Source organism: Notechis scutatus, chromosome 4 (genome assembly GCF_049901735.1).
Source record: "Notechis scutatus isolate UNSWTSFEM ecotype Mainland chromosome 4, rNotScu1.2, whole genome shotgun sequence".
NCBI classification, from domain to species: domain Eukaryota; kingdom Metazoa; phylum Chordata; class Lepidosauria; order Squamata; family Elapidae; genus Notechis; species Notechis scutatus.
This window is the reverse complement of record NC_142012.1, coordinates 144,502,458-144,517,183: the sequence shown is the minus strand read 5'-3', so window position 1 is coordinate 144,517,183 and position 14,726 is coordinate 144,502,458. Positions and strand designations below refer to the sequence as shown.

Genomic DNA, 14,726 nt, shown 5'->3' with positions numbered 1-14,726 from the left:
TTTATATTGAACTTTCTCTAATTGGTAGGATATCAATCTACACTAAAGTTTATTCAAAATGCACTTTGGGTGAATTAATTCACTAGACATTTGTAATGTTGTTTTATGATGGAAAAATAGGTAATTTAATATTAAAAGTACATTGTGATAAGGTGCTAATATTGTATCTGCTTCTACTTATTATCCATAATATAGATTCCTTTACTGCTTCTTGGTAAAGACAAGGTACGGAAATTTGGTTACCAGGAAATCACACTTTCACAACTAGAATCTGAGACAATGTTTTTCCCTATTAAATATACCTACAAGCTTCTTTGGCTGCAGGGGGAGACAGAAACTGAGTTCTGATGTAAAATGAACATGGTACTGCTGAGGCTTGTTGAAAATACAACTTTTCAAATATTCTTCTTCCTTGTCTTTCTATTTCATCTTCCATTGCACTATTTTTGACCCTTAAAAATAAAACATAACCTAATTTAAAGTTCTGTCCAAATACAAAGGATGAATAATATATCATATGCTATGAGAAATGGTTTGGGGTTTTTTTTTTGTAGTGTTGCCACAATAGCCTTGTACGGGGTTGTTTTTGGGAAAATAGAGGCTGGAAACATTAGGAATATATGCTGCCTTGCATTGAAAAAAAATAATGATGGGATAAATAATAATACAATAATAAAGATCAGTGGGTCAGGTTTGTTTCTCTATTCAGTGGAGGAAAACTACTCCCTATGTAACATGTGAATTATCCACATATTTATATATTACTGCTATGCAGTAATATGCAGTGTGTTTTGCATGCTAGCTTTGGCTACAGACTTCTTTAGATAAAGAGTCTTGCTTATTAGAGATTAAGACTTGCCTGTTGAATAAGAAAGAATCAAGTAGAATAGCTACTTATTCCTCTACCTCTACCCTCTCCCCCCAAAAAAGGATGAAGGAAGATTTGGGTCATATTAAAGTCACATGCGCTAATTATTATTCATAATACTCCAATTTAGAAGGGCACAGATAATGCACTTTACCCTTGTGGAAAAAGCAACGGCCAAGTGATCTCTACATCTGCTCATCCTTTCATCTAGGTACTAATTGTTGATGAGAACATCTTTGGGACTCCTCTTTTTCGATCTTCCCTTTCTTTATCTTCACTTTATTACTGACTGACTGACCTCTTTGTCTCTCCAATCATTCAGCATACTCTGAATGGCTTACATTCCCTTCTAGACTTGAACAGGGTTATTCCTCAAATAGATTGGGGTCAGCAAAGTGGGCAGTAATCTGATTCAACTTGATTTTTTTCTTTTCTAATTGACATTCTCTTTTACATCATGTTATCTTGATACTGATGACTAATGCATAAATGAAGGGTGTGGCTGGAAGCCTAACGGATATCACGGGTACCTACTTTTATGCATAACTGGACTGAGGAACCAAAATTATAATTACTAACTGATGCCATAGATTTATTGATAATCATGAACCCGATCATTTTAAGTGAATAATCATCGTTTCTGGAAACTCAGAAGGAGCATTTGACCAATACTGGCTTGCTTTGCTTACCAAATGTAGTTTGATTTTGATTTAGAGAAGGGGGAGATTTGTATATCACACTATTTTATTTATTTTATTTTCCACTTTTTCCCCCAGGAACTCAAGGTAGCTAACTGGGTATTTTTTACTCATTTTATCTCTGTAACGACAATCATTTGAAGTAGGCTGGGCTGAGAGACAGAGAATGATTATCATCATAAAAGGACTCTTTATAGTTAAGGATGGACTTGAATCCATATTTTCCGTGTACTAATCCATTATTTCAGCAATTGTACCATATGACATCTGTGGCCTAAGATAGCCCCACTGTTCAACTCAGTATTATTAAAAGTATTCCTTTATGAATGTTCTATGTACATTGAGCCAAACATGTTTTCTGTTCACTAAATAGCTAATATTGACATACAACTTTTTTCTTGTTAGCAATATGTCCTAATGACAATTATGAAAGAGAGCCTTTGAAGGAAAAGGTTAGTAGGATTAAATTACTATATAAAAATACTGCCAGATTTTTAGAAAATCTGAGAAGGTGGTTCCTGAAACCATATTCCCTGCCTGACATGTTAAAAATCAATTATACATACAGAAGTGCTGCATTTCATTTTACTTATACAAGTAAAATAATTGGACAGGGTTACATTTTGTTATGCTTGTTTTAAAGTAGTGCAGAATGAGGGGATTACATAGTTCTAACACAGCTATGACTATCAGAATTTTTAAAGAATTTTTTAAAAAGTATACTTTCTAAAAAGGAAGAATATATCGTGGCTAACCCCATATTTTCCTTGGTTTGGGTTTACAATGCTATCAGGAATTAAAAAACCTATACCTAAAAAAACCTATGTATGATTTACAACCAACTGTGGCTTACTCAGATTGTGGATTAGCAAAGCATGGCTTTGTATGAACATATCTTTACTATAGCTTTCAACTGACAGCCCTCAACTGCCTGTCCATTCTTGCCCTATTACCTATAACTCCTTTAAGACACAGATGTATTAAAAGTCAGAAGGCATTCTTCCTTTTTACTAGTGAAAGACCAAGGGAGTATTTGATTGATGCCCAATATTATGGTCCATCAGAGACCAATTCCTCATCTGTATCTTTTCTTTTTTTCATGTAACTTACATTACAGCTGAAATGAAGTGAAAAAAGGTGTGCTTTGTTGAACTGCCTTCTTGTACTGCATATATATAGAATCTAGAAACTTCAGAGTTCTTGATTGTCACAAATTATAGAGAAGAGCTGTCTCTCAGTTGGATGAAAACAGCAGACCCAGTCATCCATTTGTCTTGTTTGATTTGTCATTTTGTACAATAAATGAACTCTCTGGTCCTCACAATTGAAAGGAAATCTTGAACAAGGCACACAGAGAGTTGGTTCCTTGATCAATGAATTGAGTGAGTCACATTGGAAGACAGCACTTCTAGAATGCCTAGACAATTCCTTGTTTTCTCTCTGTGACATTATGACAGTTCACCTCACGATAAAAATGTTCCACACTTTATCTTCCCGTTTTCTCTGCAAATCTAATAATGCTTCAAAAGCTCATTCATGGCATTTGCTGGGTGGAAAGTCTTCAGGTGCTATGCAAATGCATTTTCACTGGATATTTCAATAACATTTAACCTTAGCTGGCTGAGTATTGTTAATCCTAGCCATTTCTTCTGCTGTGTATTTCCTTCTTATTCTCTCTTCTAAGGTGATGATGATTGTTGTTTTATTTTACTTTATAATCTTTTTGGGAACAAAGATGTGTTTCTTTTTGCTTTTGGAAATGGGCCAAACTAATGGCCAAAGTTGCCAAGTTGGCTAATATTTGTAACTGAATTTCTGTTACCTTTCAAATGCGTTTTTTAAAAGAACTAAAAAAAAATTCTTCATTTAGTTTTCCCAATGAAAAATGAAACCAGTTTCATTGGCTTAAGCTTCTCCTTAATGGTTTAAAAAGCAGGTTGGGGACAGCAAGAAAGAGGATTGAGTTTAGAGTCCGAATCTATATTCTATAGATTGATTATTTGCCATCAGATCAGTTTCAGTTTCTAGCATCCATATAGACACATTTTCTCCATGAAGATCCATCCTTAAGTTATTCTTTTAGGTCTCCCAATGGTACACTCATCACCACTATAATTAAGTCCATCTTGCTGCTGGCCATCCTCTCCTTTTTCCTTCCACCAGTATTAAAGCAGAGCAAACCCTATAAAAAAAGCGGTCACTTTTGGTCTAAAAGAAAATGACATTGTTTCCAAATCAATCCTTAAGTCTGTAGAAGTTATCCATATTTCAAAGAGGGTACTTCTTACATTGTACCAAAAACTGTTCTCCATTTGTCTTTTAACCATTCTCATTCAGTTTGATAGGACAAAGGTAACTTTCTTTCCTTTGCCAAGTAATTAACATTCTTTCAAATTCTTGGTAGGGAGTGGATTTTTTCTTTATGTAACTGAGCAACAATGTGGCCAAGAGATATATAAAGCATTGGGCCTCTGAATGTAAACTTGAAACTAATCATTCTGCAGCTTTCCTAGATTACAACATTTTAAATAAACCCAAGAGTCCATAATGGAGACAAACTCTTCCTGTACTGTTTTTCCGATCAGGCAGGAAGCCAGGGAGGTTATAGAAGAATGAACAATTGTACAGCGAATAATCCACCAGGATGGTCTTTATCTTGCAATAATATCATCTCAAAACATTGAACAAAAGAAATTATAAAGTTCCCTAAGAATAAAATAGAAAAGCAGAAGCCCAAATCCCTTTTATTTCTTAATTTATTTTCTGCAAATTTTTATGTATGGAAAAATGGGAAGGAAATTTTACTCTAGTATTCTGCATGGATACTGTTCATGCTATTTTCTTCTGCTCAGAGATTCAGTCCTTTAGATTTGGAAAACATATTATAGAATTCTTCACTTATGGTAATAAATAGATGTAGGAGGGAAGATTTGAGGATGAGGGTTATTTAGTTGTCTGTACTGCTGCTATTAATAAAATTTGGAGAAACCTTTATTTCATTTTGGTGAGCAATATATGAAGGAGCAACCCAAAAATGAATCCTCCTGAAATTAAATGAACTTAATTTCATATAACAGTGATTATGAGCAAGATGTAAGGGCCTCAAACGTTCTGTCTTCAGCTTTACCTTACTTTACCATTTGTACATGGTTAGCTTAGTATATTATTGTAAAAGTTGGTCAAGATAATAGTAAGTTTGGTTGCATTTTGATGCATTTTCTGAAAGACAAGTAATTCTCATTTTAACATGAAGAAGGGGTGCATTTAGATTGTTTGGGACTAAGAGGTTGTCTTGGGCAGCCATAAAATCAAAAGAGCAATTTGTAGTAATTTGCTTTAATTAATTTGAAAATTGTTATTGAATTTTAGTTTTAATTATAATTGTGTAACCTAATAGGCATTTGTATTCTAATATTAGTTTCATTTTCCTTTCTTGAAGAAGGTTAAGTATGAATTTAATTATTTGAGGATAATCATAAGGACCACGCTAAAGTGCAATGAATCTGGGAACATTCAGCTGTTGCAGTGATGAAAAGAAAAGCTGATGTTTTGATCTCCAGAGATGGATAATGGACAATTATCCAGTTGTCGTTAATCTAACAGAATAATGTTATATTCTTCAAATAAGGACATTATCTATACATTGATATATGGATATTATTTCCTTGCCATTTTTATTTTCATATAAGTCATTTGCATGATCTAGCTATTATCACAATTAGAGAACACATCTTGGATTTATACCATAACACTAGTATGTTTGGGGTGTCAGCAGTTAAATCTATTACTTCTTTTTATCTGAGCTGTCTTTTAAAACCAAGCCAAGGCCCTGTTACTAGGGATTTGCCTATACAATCAGATTATGCCAGTGCCTTGTCATTTTCACTTTTTATAAAATCAATTTCCAGACTTAATTCAAGAGAGAGTAAACCTTTAAAGACTGAAACAATTTGGAATTGGATAGTCTGAGTCATCTAACCTTTGTACATTTGCCTGGACACCAAGTTCATCTCTTTCTTGTGAATATGTGTCAAAAGGGAAGAGACGTGGGTTATTAACATGTATTGTACTTTTCCAAATACCCAATTTATTTTCACTCAGAATTTGGGGGAAAAAATGGTGTGTGGGAAGAGTTGGGCTCTCTGGTCCCAAACGTATTATCTCTAAATTGACAGCACAATGCTTGTGGATGTTTCATACTAACATGGCCTTACTAAGTACTGTTATTTACATGTTTTGTTTTTGAATAAGATTTTTTAAAAAGTTTTTGTGTCTGAAACCTTGTGAATTATCTGTCTGCTCATCATGGCATGTTCAGACAAAGAAGTGTATTTCTGGGGATGGGAAGAGGGTGTCTCAAAATCTACAAAATGATAGACATATCATTGTGATTTAAGCCTTGCCCCTTGGATAATGTGAATATTTCATGATCCAAAGGGGTATATGATAGTGTGACCACCATCTTGAAGATTTTGTCTCCTCACATTTGACAAATATGTCCAAATATGTAGAGGGAGTAGAAGCAGCAGCTAAGTTTTAATATCTCTTCCCCTGTCCCCTTCATGTTGCATATCACTAGGTCTGGGGCTTCGCCGGCCTGATATTGCAGTATCTTAATGTGCATGGATAAGTATTATTTCCAGGCTGCTCTGTGATAGCTAGTTTTTAATGTCAGGATACAAAGTTCAGTGCTTAAACAGGGTTAATAACTGCCTACTTGAGAAGTCAGTTGCACTGAATAAAAACCAGAAAGCAGGATGGCCATAAAAGCTTTGAAGCATGGTTATTTTCACTGACTATAAATGGAGTTGTGATTATGAATAGGGTTTCTGAATAGTTTTGACTTTCTTCACTTGGACAATTCATAAACTTGTGGCCCTTGTTCCTGCAGTTCAAAATTAGTGAATTCACAACCAGAGGAAAAAAAGAATGATGTTAAGAAAAATGCCTACAAATCCATGATAGAAAAATAATTTGACAATAAAAATAGTTACACAACATTGAATTTCCTAGGAGAAAATTGCTGAAAAAGATGTGTTTTTGTGTACTGGTTTGTTCAGTTCATAAACTGATGAGACCAGTATTTCTCGACCGTGGCAATTTTAAGATGGATGGATTTCAACTGTCAGAATCCCCCAACCAGCTCGCTAAATTTGCCAAGGTTGAGAAACACTGATGAGGCAATCATCTGAAAAAAATACCAGTACAAGTGAATATGGAAATAAAATAAAATACACATGATTGCTGATACTGTATCTAGGAACAGGTACACTAATTTGTCATTTGAGGCCATTTCCATGCTTTGAGTTTCATAAATATTTCTGATAATTGCCTACTATGCTTGCTATTGCTGGCCTGCTGTTTTTATTCAGCAGTCTTCTATTTTTCTATTATTTGGGGTCATCTCCAAGCTTTGAGTTTCAAAAATATTAGTTTCTGATAGTTGCCTTCCATACCTGCTATTGCAGTGCCTACTGTTTTCATTCAGTATTTTATCTGCCCTTTTCCATTTAGAGCAGTATTTCTCAACCATGGCAACTTCTAAGACCAACTCCCAGAATTGCCTCACCAGCCAAAATTCTGGAAGTTGAAGTCCACACATTTTAGACTTGCCTACCTTCAGAAACACTGCTTGAAAGAAATGGAATAGAGTTTATAACAATAAAAATTAAGCATGTGCATATGCAGGATGTGCTGTGGTTTGGATCAAAAGCCAGTAGGGTGAAATATGCATTGTATTGGGTGTGGCCATGTTGCTAGCATCTCCTTACCTCAAATATATATGTTCCTTGGATGCAATTCCAGGAAAAGATTCAGCTTCTTTCAGGAGATGCTAAGAACTATGGCATGTGTGCTCCTACCTGTTCCATAGCATTTTTCTTTTGGCTTCAGCACAAATTATTTGTCATTGTTCTGAGCCTATGCCTCAAGGAAAGAGACCACACCACAAGTAGAGTAACTCTCTTTTACTTGGTAACAGACTCGGCACAAAGTGATGCAAATTTAGTCAGCATTATAGCCTTCCACCCTCCAGTTGATTATGAGGGCTCAGCTCTCCCCGCCCTTGGAGAATGTTTGCTCCTGCAAGGAATCACTGGTCTCTCCTTAGTCGGCAGGCCCTGGACTTCTTGGCTGCGTGCCAGCCTCGAATGTCACAGTTTCTTGCCGTGTTCTCTAGTTCCAACCGCTCCACGAACCCTTCTCATCCCCCATTGTCCCACACCCCTCCATGGTGACCCCTCCATCCTCCCACATGTGCCAACTCTGAAATGGTGCGCGGGGCCCTGGCCTCGATAGTCACCATCTCTGATTATTCTTATTACACATATAGATACTGTACATACCCATTTCCATTCCTTTTTTGTGTCACATTTAGAAGTACATTCTAATACCTGTTGGATTTATTTATTCTCTTCCGAAATTCTTCTATTTTCTCCTTCCCCATCTTTAAGATGCACTCTTGACACTGTTAAACAGTGAACTTTCAGAATGCCTCATTGTAACCTCATATCCTTCATAAATCTCTCAGTCTTTTTTTAAAAATAATCTATGAAATCAACCATGCTTTGGGATTATATTCATTTTTTGCCATGTGTGTATGAATACAGATAGTCCTCGACTTACAATACTTCATTTAGTGACAGTTCAAAGTTATAATGACACTAAAAAAAGTGACAGGAATGTTTTTCACATTTAAGACCATTGCAGCATCCCCATGGTCATGTGATCAAAGTTTGGATGCTTGGCAACTGATTCATATTTATGACAGCTGCCGTGTCCTGGGGTCATGTGATCAGCTTTTGAGACATTCTGACAAGCAAAGTCAGTGGGGAAGTCAGATTAACTTAAGAACTGTGTTCACAACTACAATGGTTTACTTAACAACTGTAGCAAGAAATTACATATTTAAAAGAAATAGGCCTTGTACTCACCAGTTATCACTCTCTTCATTCTCGAGTCTCTTAATCAAAATCCCTTCCCTCTTAATGTCCAAGGCACAGGACCTTTCTCTTTCTTTAAATTCATTCATATCATCCAAGTTCACCATTTATTCTTATTACATTTGAGTACATGAATTTCTATTTGCCTTAGTTGTCATCAAATGGATCTAAACATATTGATTTCTACTGCTTTGGCCAAAGAAAGCTTTCCCCTAACACTTTCCATAATATAAAGAAGGAGTAGAGTACTATAGAATAAGAGCACAGCAGGCCTTAGTTGTACATGTATCAAGTGCAACATTTTCTGCTAACAGTCAGATTTGGCACTTTTTAGTTAATATTTCAATAGATACGCAATGCACTCAAGCATGTTTATTTTATTCAATGCAATCCAGAATACTGTAATGTTAAACTAGTTTGTAAGCCAACATATTTCTGTCTACATTCCAGCAATCAGGAGGTTTAGGAGTCTAATGTCAACTCATAAAACATTTCTATGCTCGTTAGAGCAGTGTAGCAGTTTGGAATTGAAAGTGCATTCCATTCATATTTTTCAGAGATTGTAACTAGGCGATTGAAATTTCTGCCCCACAAAAATCTAATTGGAGAACATGATTGATGACTCTTGGACATATTTTGTTGGAGAATATGAATTATGATATACCCAGAGGGGTGGGAGAAAACCAGGATCAGGGGTGACAGTGAATTACGTGTCTCAGTGTTGGCTACATCAGGTCAGGCCAACATGTTAACTCCCAATAAATCCTTTGTAGTTTTGGAAGTTTGGCTCCAGTCTCATGATTTAATTGGGGTAACTGCCGGAATGCTGACATCTAATGACACACACCCATTTTAATTTGATGTTGAATCAAATTACAAATCAAATGGTTGTTGTTGTTGTTTTTGCTAATAACATTCTCCCAATCTCCTGGAAAACCCAGGTTGTCCCAACACTGTAATTAATCATTTCCCCCTCTGAATATAGCACAGGAAGGGGGAGAATGCCTTCTATTCTTTCTGTACATGGAAACAGATTTATGATTGAGGAACTGGCTTTAAATTAAATTTTCAGAGCAAGTGTTGCAGTACAATGTACTTTTCATCTTTTTCCTTTGCTTGAAAACAAGGTGGGGAAATATTTAAATTTAAAATATTTGAGAGGAAACATTGTATAGTGGCCAAGTACAAGTGGAGGGTAGAAGGATGTAATGGCCCATCCTATCTTGAAGAAATCACCTGGATCTGAGAATTTTGCTAGTTACTGCCCTGTGACAATTCTTTTGGAGTAAGCTATCTATGAAGTTGCAGATACTCTTCCAGGACCTTGTTCATTTTGCTCTTTTCAGTCTGGATTTAAGCCTGTTTTTGGAGGCAGAATCACTGTATTCATATAATAGACAATATCCTGAAAGAGGCAGAGAAAGCATGAACCTTGACCCTCCTTGTTCTGTAAATGCTTTTAATATTTTCCAACGTGGTAATGTTGAAGAATCAGTTGGTGTCTTGGTTCTTTTTTGCTGGGATAATCCCAGTGACCTTAAAACTGGGTTGCTAAATTATCATCTAGGGTTATATGATGATAAGATAAGACAATAAGAGATAAACTATCCAAATTGACTGAGTCAACAAGCTAAGCCTGAGAACAAAACCCAGACCCAAACCAAACCAAACTGATTAAGTTGCTGACATTAGATGCTGACATCTAATGACACACACCCATTTTAATTTGATGTTGAATCAAATTACAAATCAAATGGTTGTTGTTTGCCCTACGGGGGCAAATATGATATGGCATGTGATGACAATGTGACACCGTGAGTTTGACACCCGTGCCTTAGAATCTACACTAGTTGCTCTATGTTAAGTATGGAGAATAATGGAGACCAGACATCTGACCAGTGACTTCAACTCTTTAATAACAGTAAATAGAACAGAACAGAGCAAGGCTATGGGCAGCAGTAACCCTTTTATAGGGTTAGCTGCTACCTTATTAACCAATGAGATGAGCAACAAGTTCAAACTACCGTGTTTCTCACATAATAAAGCCGGGCCTTATTTTTTTTTGACCCCAAAAACGGCTAGGACGTCTTTTCGGGGGTGACTTAATTCTCCCCTTGCATCCTCGGGTGGGTGGGCGGGCGGCGACAGCTTGGATATTCGGGAGACCTTCGGGTTCGGGCCACAGCTTTCCCTTCTCCCTTGCTGCACGCGGGCGCAGCGCACGTGCGGCCAGTCAGGGGCTCCTCCCTGCAACCGGAGCCCTGAGGAGACACTTGGCTTCAGGCACTCCCGTCTTCCCTTTGCTTTAGAAGGTAAAGCGAATTATTTTACAAAGCCTCCCCTGCCCGAGAGGGCAGCCCACCACTTGGGAGGCTAATCTCCTGGGGCCTCTTCCATTCCTCCCGACCTCCCTCGCTCGCGCACCTCTGACGCGCCGTTCCTTCAGCCCAGCGAGCTCTTCCACCTCAAAGAAAGGCCAGGCGGGCGGCTGCGGAGCAGCAGCAGCGGGTCTGAGCCGCCGCAGCGGAAACAGCCACCACCCATAGCCAGATGCGGGAGAACGAGCGAGCTTAGCCCGCAAGCCCGGGCGAGATTTGGGAACGAGGGGCAGGAGGAGGCACGCACACACCAGCGGCTCACTTTCCAGCTTTGCCCAGCCCTTACGGCTCTGGCACGGCCCTGGCGGGCAGCGAGCGCCTCCCCGCCGGACCCTCCGCTCATCCTGCCAGGGCCGCGCCAGAGCCGTAAGGGCTGGGCAAAGCTGGGAAAGTGAGCCGCGGGTGTGTGCGTGCCTCCTCCTGCCCCTCGTTCCCAAATCTCGCCCGGGCTGGCGGGCGCTAACCTCGCTCGTTCTCCCCACGTCGGGCTACGGGTGGTGGCTGTTTCCACTGCGAGCGGCTCAGACCCACTGTTGCTGCCTGCAGCCGCCCGCCTGGCCTTTCTTTGAGGTGGAAGAGCTCGCTGGGCTGAAGGGAGCGGCGCGTCAGAGCTGCGCAGCGTAGGGAGGTCGGGAGGAACGGAAGAGGCCCCGGGAAATTAGCCTCCCACGTGGGTTGGGCTGCCCTCTCGGGCAGGGGAGGCTTTGTAAAATAATTCGCTTTACCTTCGAAAGCAAAGGGAAGACGGGAGCGCCTAAAGCCAAGTGTCTCCTCAGGGCTCCGGTTGCAGGGAGGAGTTGACTGGCCGCACATGGCTGCGCCAAATGCCGCGGCAGCAAGGGAGAAGGGGCAGCAAGGGAGAAGGGAGAAGCAACGGTGGAAGGTCTCCCGATATGAAGTGCCCCACCAACGAAGGCAGCACCATATCCGGGCATGCAACAAAAGTACTTACTAACGACAAGCCCCCTGCTCTCCCCCATTTCGCATGTTTAATATGGGGCTTAATTTGGGGGCTTAATTTGATTTTATGCCAATAAAACATGGTGGGGCTTCCTATTGGTGGAGGCCGTATTGTTGGAGAAACACGGTAATAACCAATAAGACTAGTCCAAATAGTGGCCAATCAGGGACTAGTTCTGGCCCAATCCAAAGTTGTTGTATAAGGACCAATCAAGTGTGCAGGTTTTCAAACCCTGATTTGCATTTAAGTTATTAACTTTTATTGATTCACAACACCCCTCCCCTTGGGTTCCGTTTGAGGGGAGCTGTAATAAAATCCTCAAGATAGACAGGCCGTTTGGTCTGCCTGGATGATTTCCGTGGCTCCACCGGTTTTGGTCTAAGGTCCGGTTCTGGTGGAGCGTTTGGATGATCTTTATTAAATTCTGTTTCGCTGCACGGTGATTCCGTGCTGCTTTCACTCTGGTTGTCTCCGCTACTCCGTGTTTCTTCGGGTTTTGCAGTTCGGTTTCCCCGTGATTAAAGTCCCATGGAAAAGTCAACTCCCTCCCCGCTTCACGTTCCGGTGTCTCGCTGGGCCGTAGGGTTTCCGTTGGCCTGCTATTTGTCATATCAAAGTCAATTCCCCTCGATATTTCCTCCCCCTTGAGTTGGTGAACCCGGGAGTCATGGGCACTGGGTGGTAATCTCGATCGGAGTTGGTCTATGTGGCGTTCCACACCCTCCCATCGTCTGTTAGCAGGCGGTAAGATCTAGGCCCGGTGAGGTAGGTAACGGTTGCGGGTATCCACAACGGTCGCGGAAAAGTTTTTGGCAAAGATTAAATCAGCATTTTAAATTCCCGGCATTTGCTGCTGGAGCCGAAGGGCTTTTCCAGTGCTGAATGCGGGTGGAGCCGGACAAGGTGCGATCGTAGTTTCCGCCCCATAAGAAGTTCAGCGGGTGTTTTGTTGGTCACGCTGTGGGCGTGATATGCTGTAACAAGAGGATTCGATTGATTTTCTCGTCGATGTTGCCGAATTCCATTTTGTGAAGGGTCTTTTTTACAAATTGTACCATGCGTTCTGCACGTCCATTTGCCGCAGGGTGCGCGGGCGAGGTTAGCCCATGGCGGATGCCCCAATCAGCAAGATATTGTTCAAAGGGTAACGCAGTAAACTGTGGGCCGTTGTCCGAGACCAACACGTCCTGGGAACCCATGTGTGGCAAATAGTCTGTTTAATTTATTGATAACTGAGTCCGTTGTAGTTGTGTTCATTCGATGGATCTCGAGCCAATTCGAATAGGCATCGACAGTAATAAGGAAAGTGTGTCCTTTGGTAGGCCCCGCAAAGTCAATATGAATACGGGACCATGGTCCCCTCGGAGTTTCCCATTCGGTCGGGATTGCTTTAGGCGGAGCGTTGCTGACGTCTTGGCAATGTTGACAAGTAGCGACCCAGGCCTCGATTCTTTTGTCGATTCCCGGCCACCAAGCGTAGCTGCGTGCAAGTGCTTTCATCCGCACGATACCCGGATGTCCTTCATGCAATACCACCAAAACAGTTTGTTGCAATTTGCTAGGGATTACGACTGATCGCCCCACAAGATACAGCCTTTCTGGGAAAACAGCTCGGTTTGGCGGCTTTTGAAAGGCGCCCATTCTGGTGCTATTTGGTCTGTCGGCCACCCCCGTTCAACCCAGCGTAGGATGTGTTGCAGAACTGGGTCACGTTTTGTTTCAAAGGCAATGTCTCTAGCCGTCAATGGTGGCACATGTAGAGCTTCGATCTGTAGTGTTGAGATGGTGGGGGCTGGATCTACAACAGAGTCTGGAAGCGGCGTTCTGCTCAATGCATCAGCGTGGAGAATTGATTTCCCGGCGATGTTGCAAGGTGTAGTTGTAGGCCGCCAAGAATTCAGACCAACGGGTCATTCTGGGGGACAATATATACGGGTTGGTTTATTACCCGCAATGATTCCCAGTAGCGGTTTATGATCAGTGATTATTGTAAACGCACGGCCATAAACATATTCATGAAATCTTTTAACTGCAGCCACAATAGCTAAAGCTTCTTTGTCCAGCTGACTATAATTTCGTTCAGCTTTAGCTAAGGTTCGCAAAAAAACGCGATGGGGGCTTCCGCTCCATTTGGTAATCGTGGGCCAGAATTGCCCCAATCCCAACAGGTGATGCGTCACACGTGATAGTGAGCAGCAGAGTCTCGTTGTACTGCATAAGTACAGAATCAGAAGTTAGCAATTTCTTTACTTGTTGGAAAGCATGTTGTTCCCGTTGTCCCCACACCCACGTTGCTTTTTTGTCTAATAGTCTATGCAATGGTTCAGCTACCGTTGCTTTGTGGGGTAAAAATACATTATAGAAATTGATAAGTCCAAGGAACGCCTGTAGGTCTGCCTTGTTCCTTGGAGTGGGGGCCTTTTTAATTGCCCGTAATTTGTCTTCGGTGGGATGGATTCCTTGGCTGTCCAGGAGATATCCCAGAAATTCTACTTTTTCGGTACATAACTGGCATTTATCCTTTTTTACTCTGAGGCCTGCATTTTGGAATCTTCGTAAAACCTCTCTGAGTCGTTTTTTCTAGAATGTCTTTGTTAGGTGCGGCGATGAGTACATCGTCGAAATATGGGACAACGCCTCTTATCCCTTGTAACAACCTTTCCATTAAACTCTGAAGATTCCAGGGGCGACGCTTACCCCGAATTGGAGCCGGTTGCATTTAAATGCGCCCCTATGCGTTACGATCGTTTGCGCCTCGGCTGTGGTTGGATCTACAGGCAATTGTTGATACGCCTGGGCTAGATCTAGTTTGGCGAAAACTTTCCCGCCACCCAGGGAATGGAGCAAGTGTTGCACTACCGGCACTGGATATGCACTTTG

At 40.7% G+C, this 14,726-nt stretch overlaps 1 protein-coding gene across 4 annotated transcripts in view; it reads left to right on the top strand.

Moving 5' to 3' along the window:
• The window catches only part of PLCH1 (phospholipase C eta 1), a 132,691-nt gene that overhangs the window by 35,135 nt on the left and 82,830 nt on the right, over window positions 1-14,726 (top strand). The window lies entirely within an intron of this gene.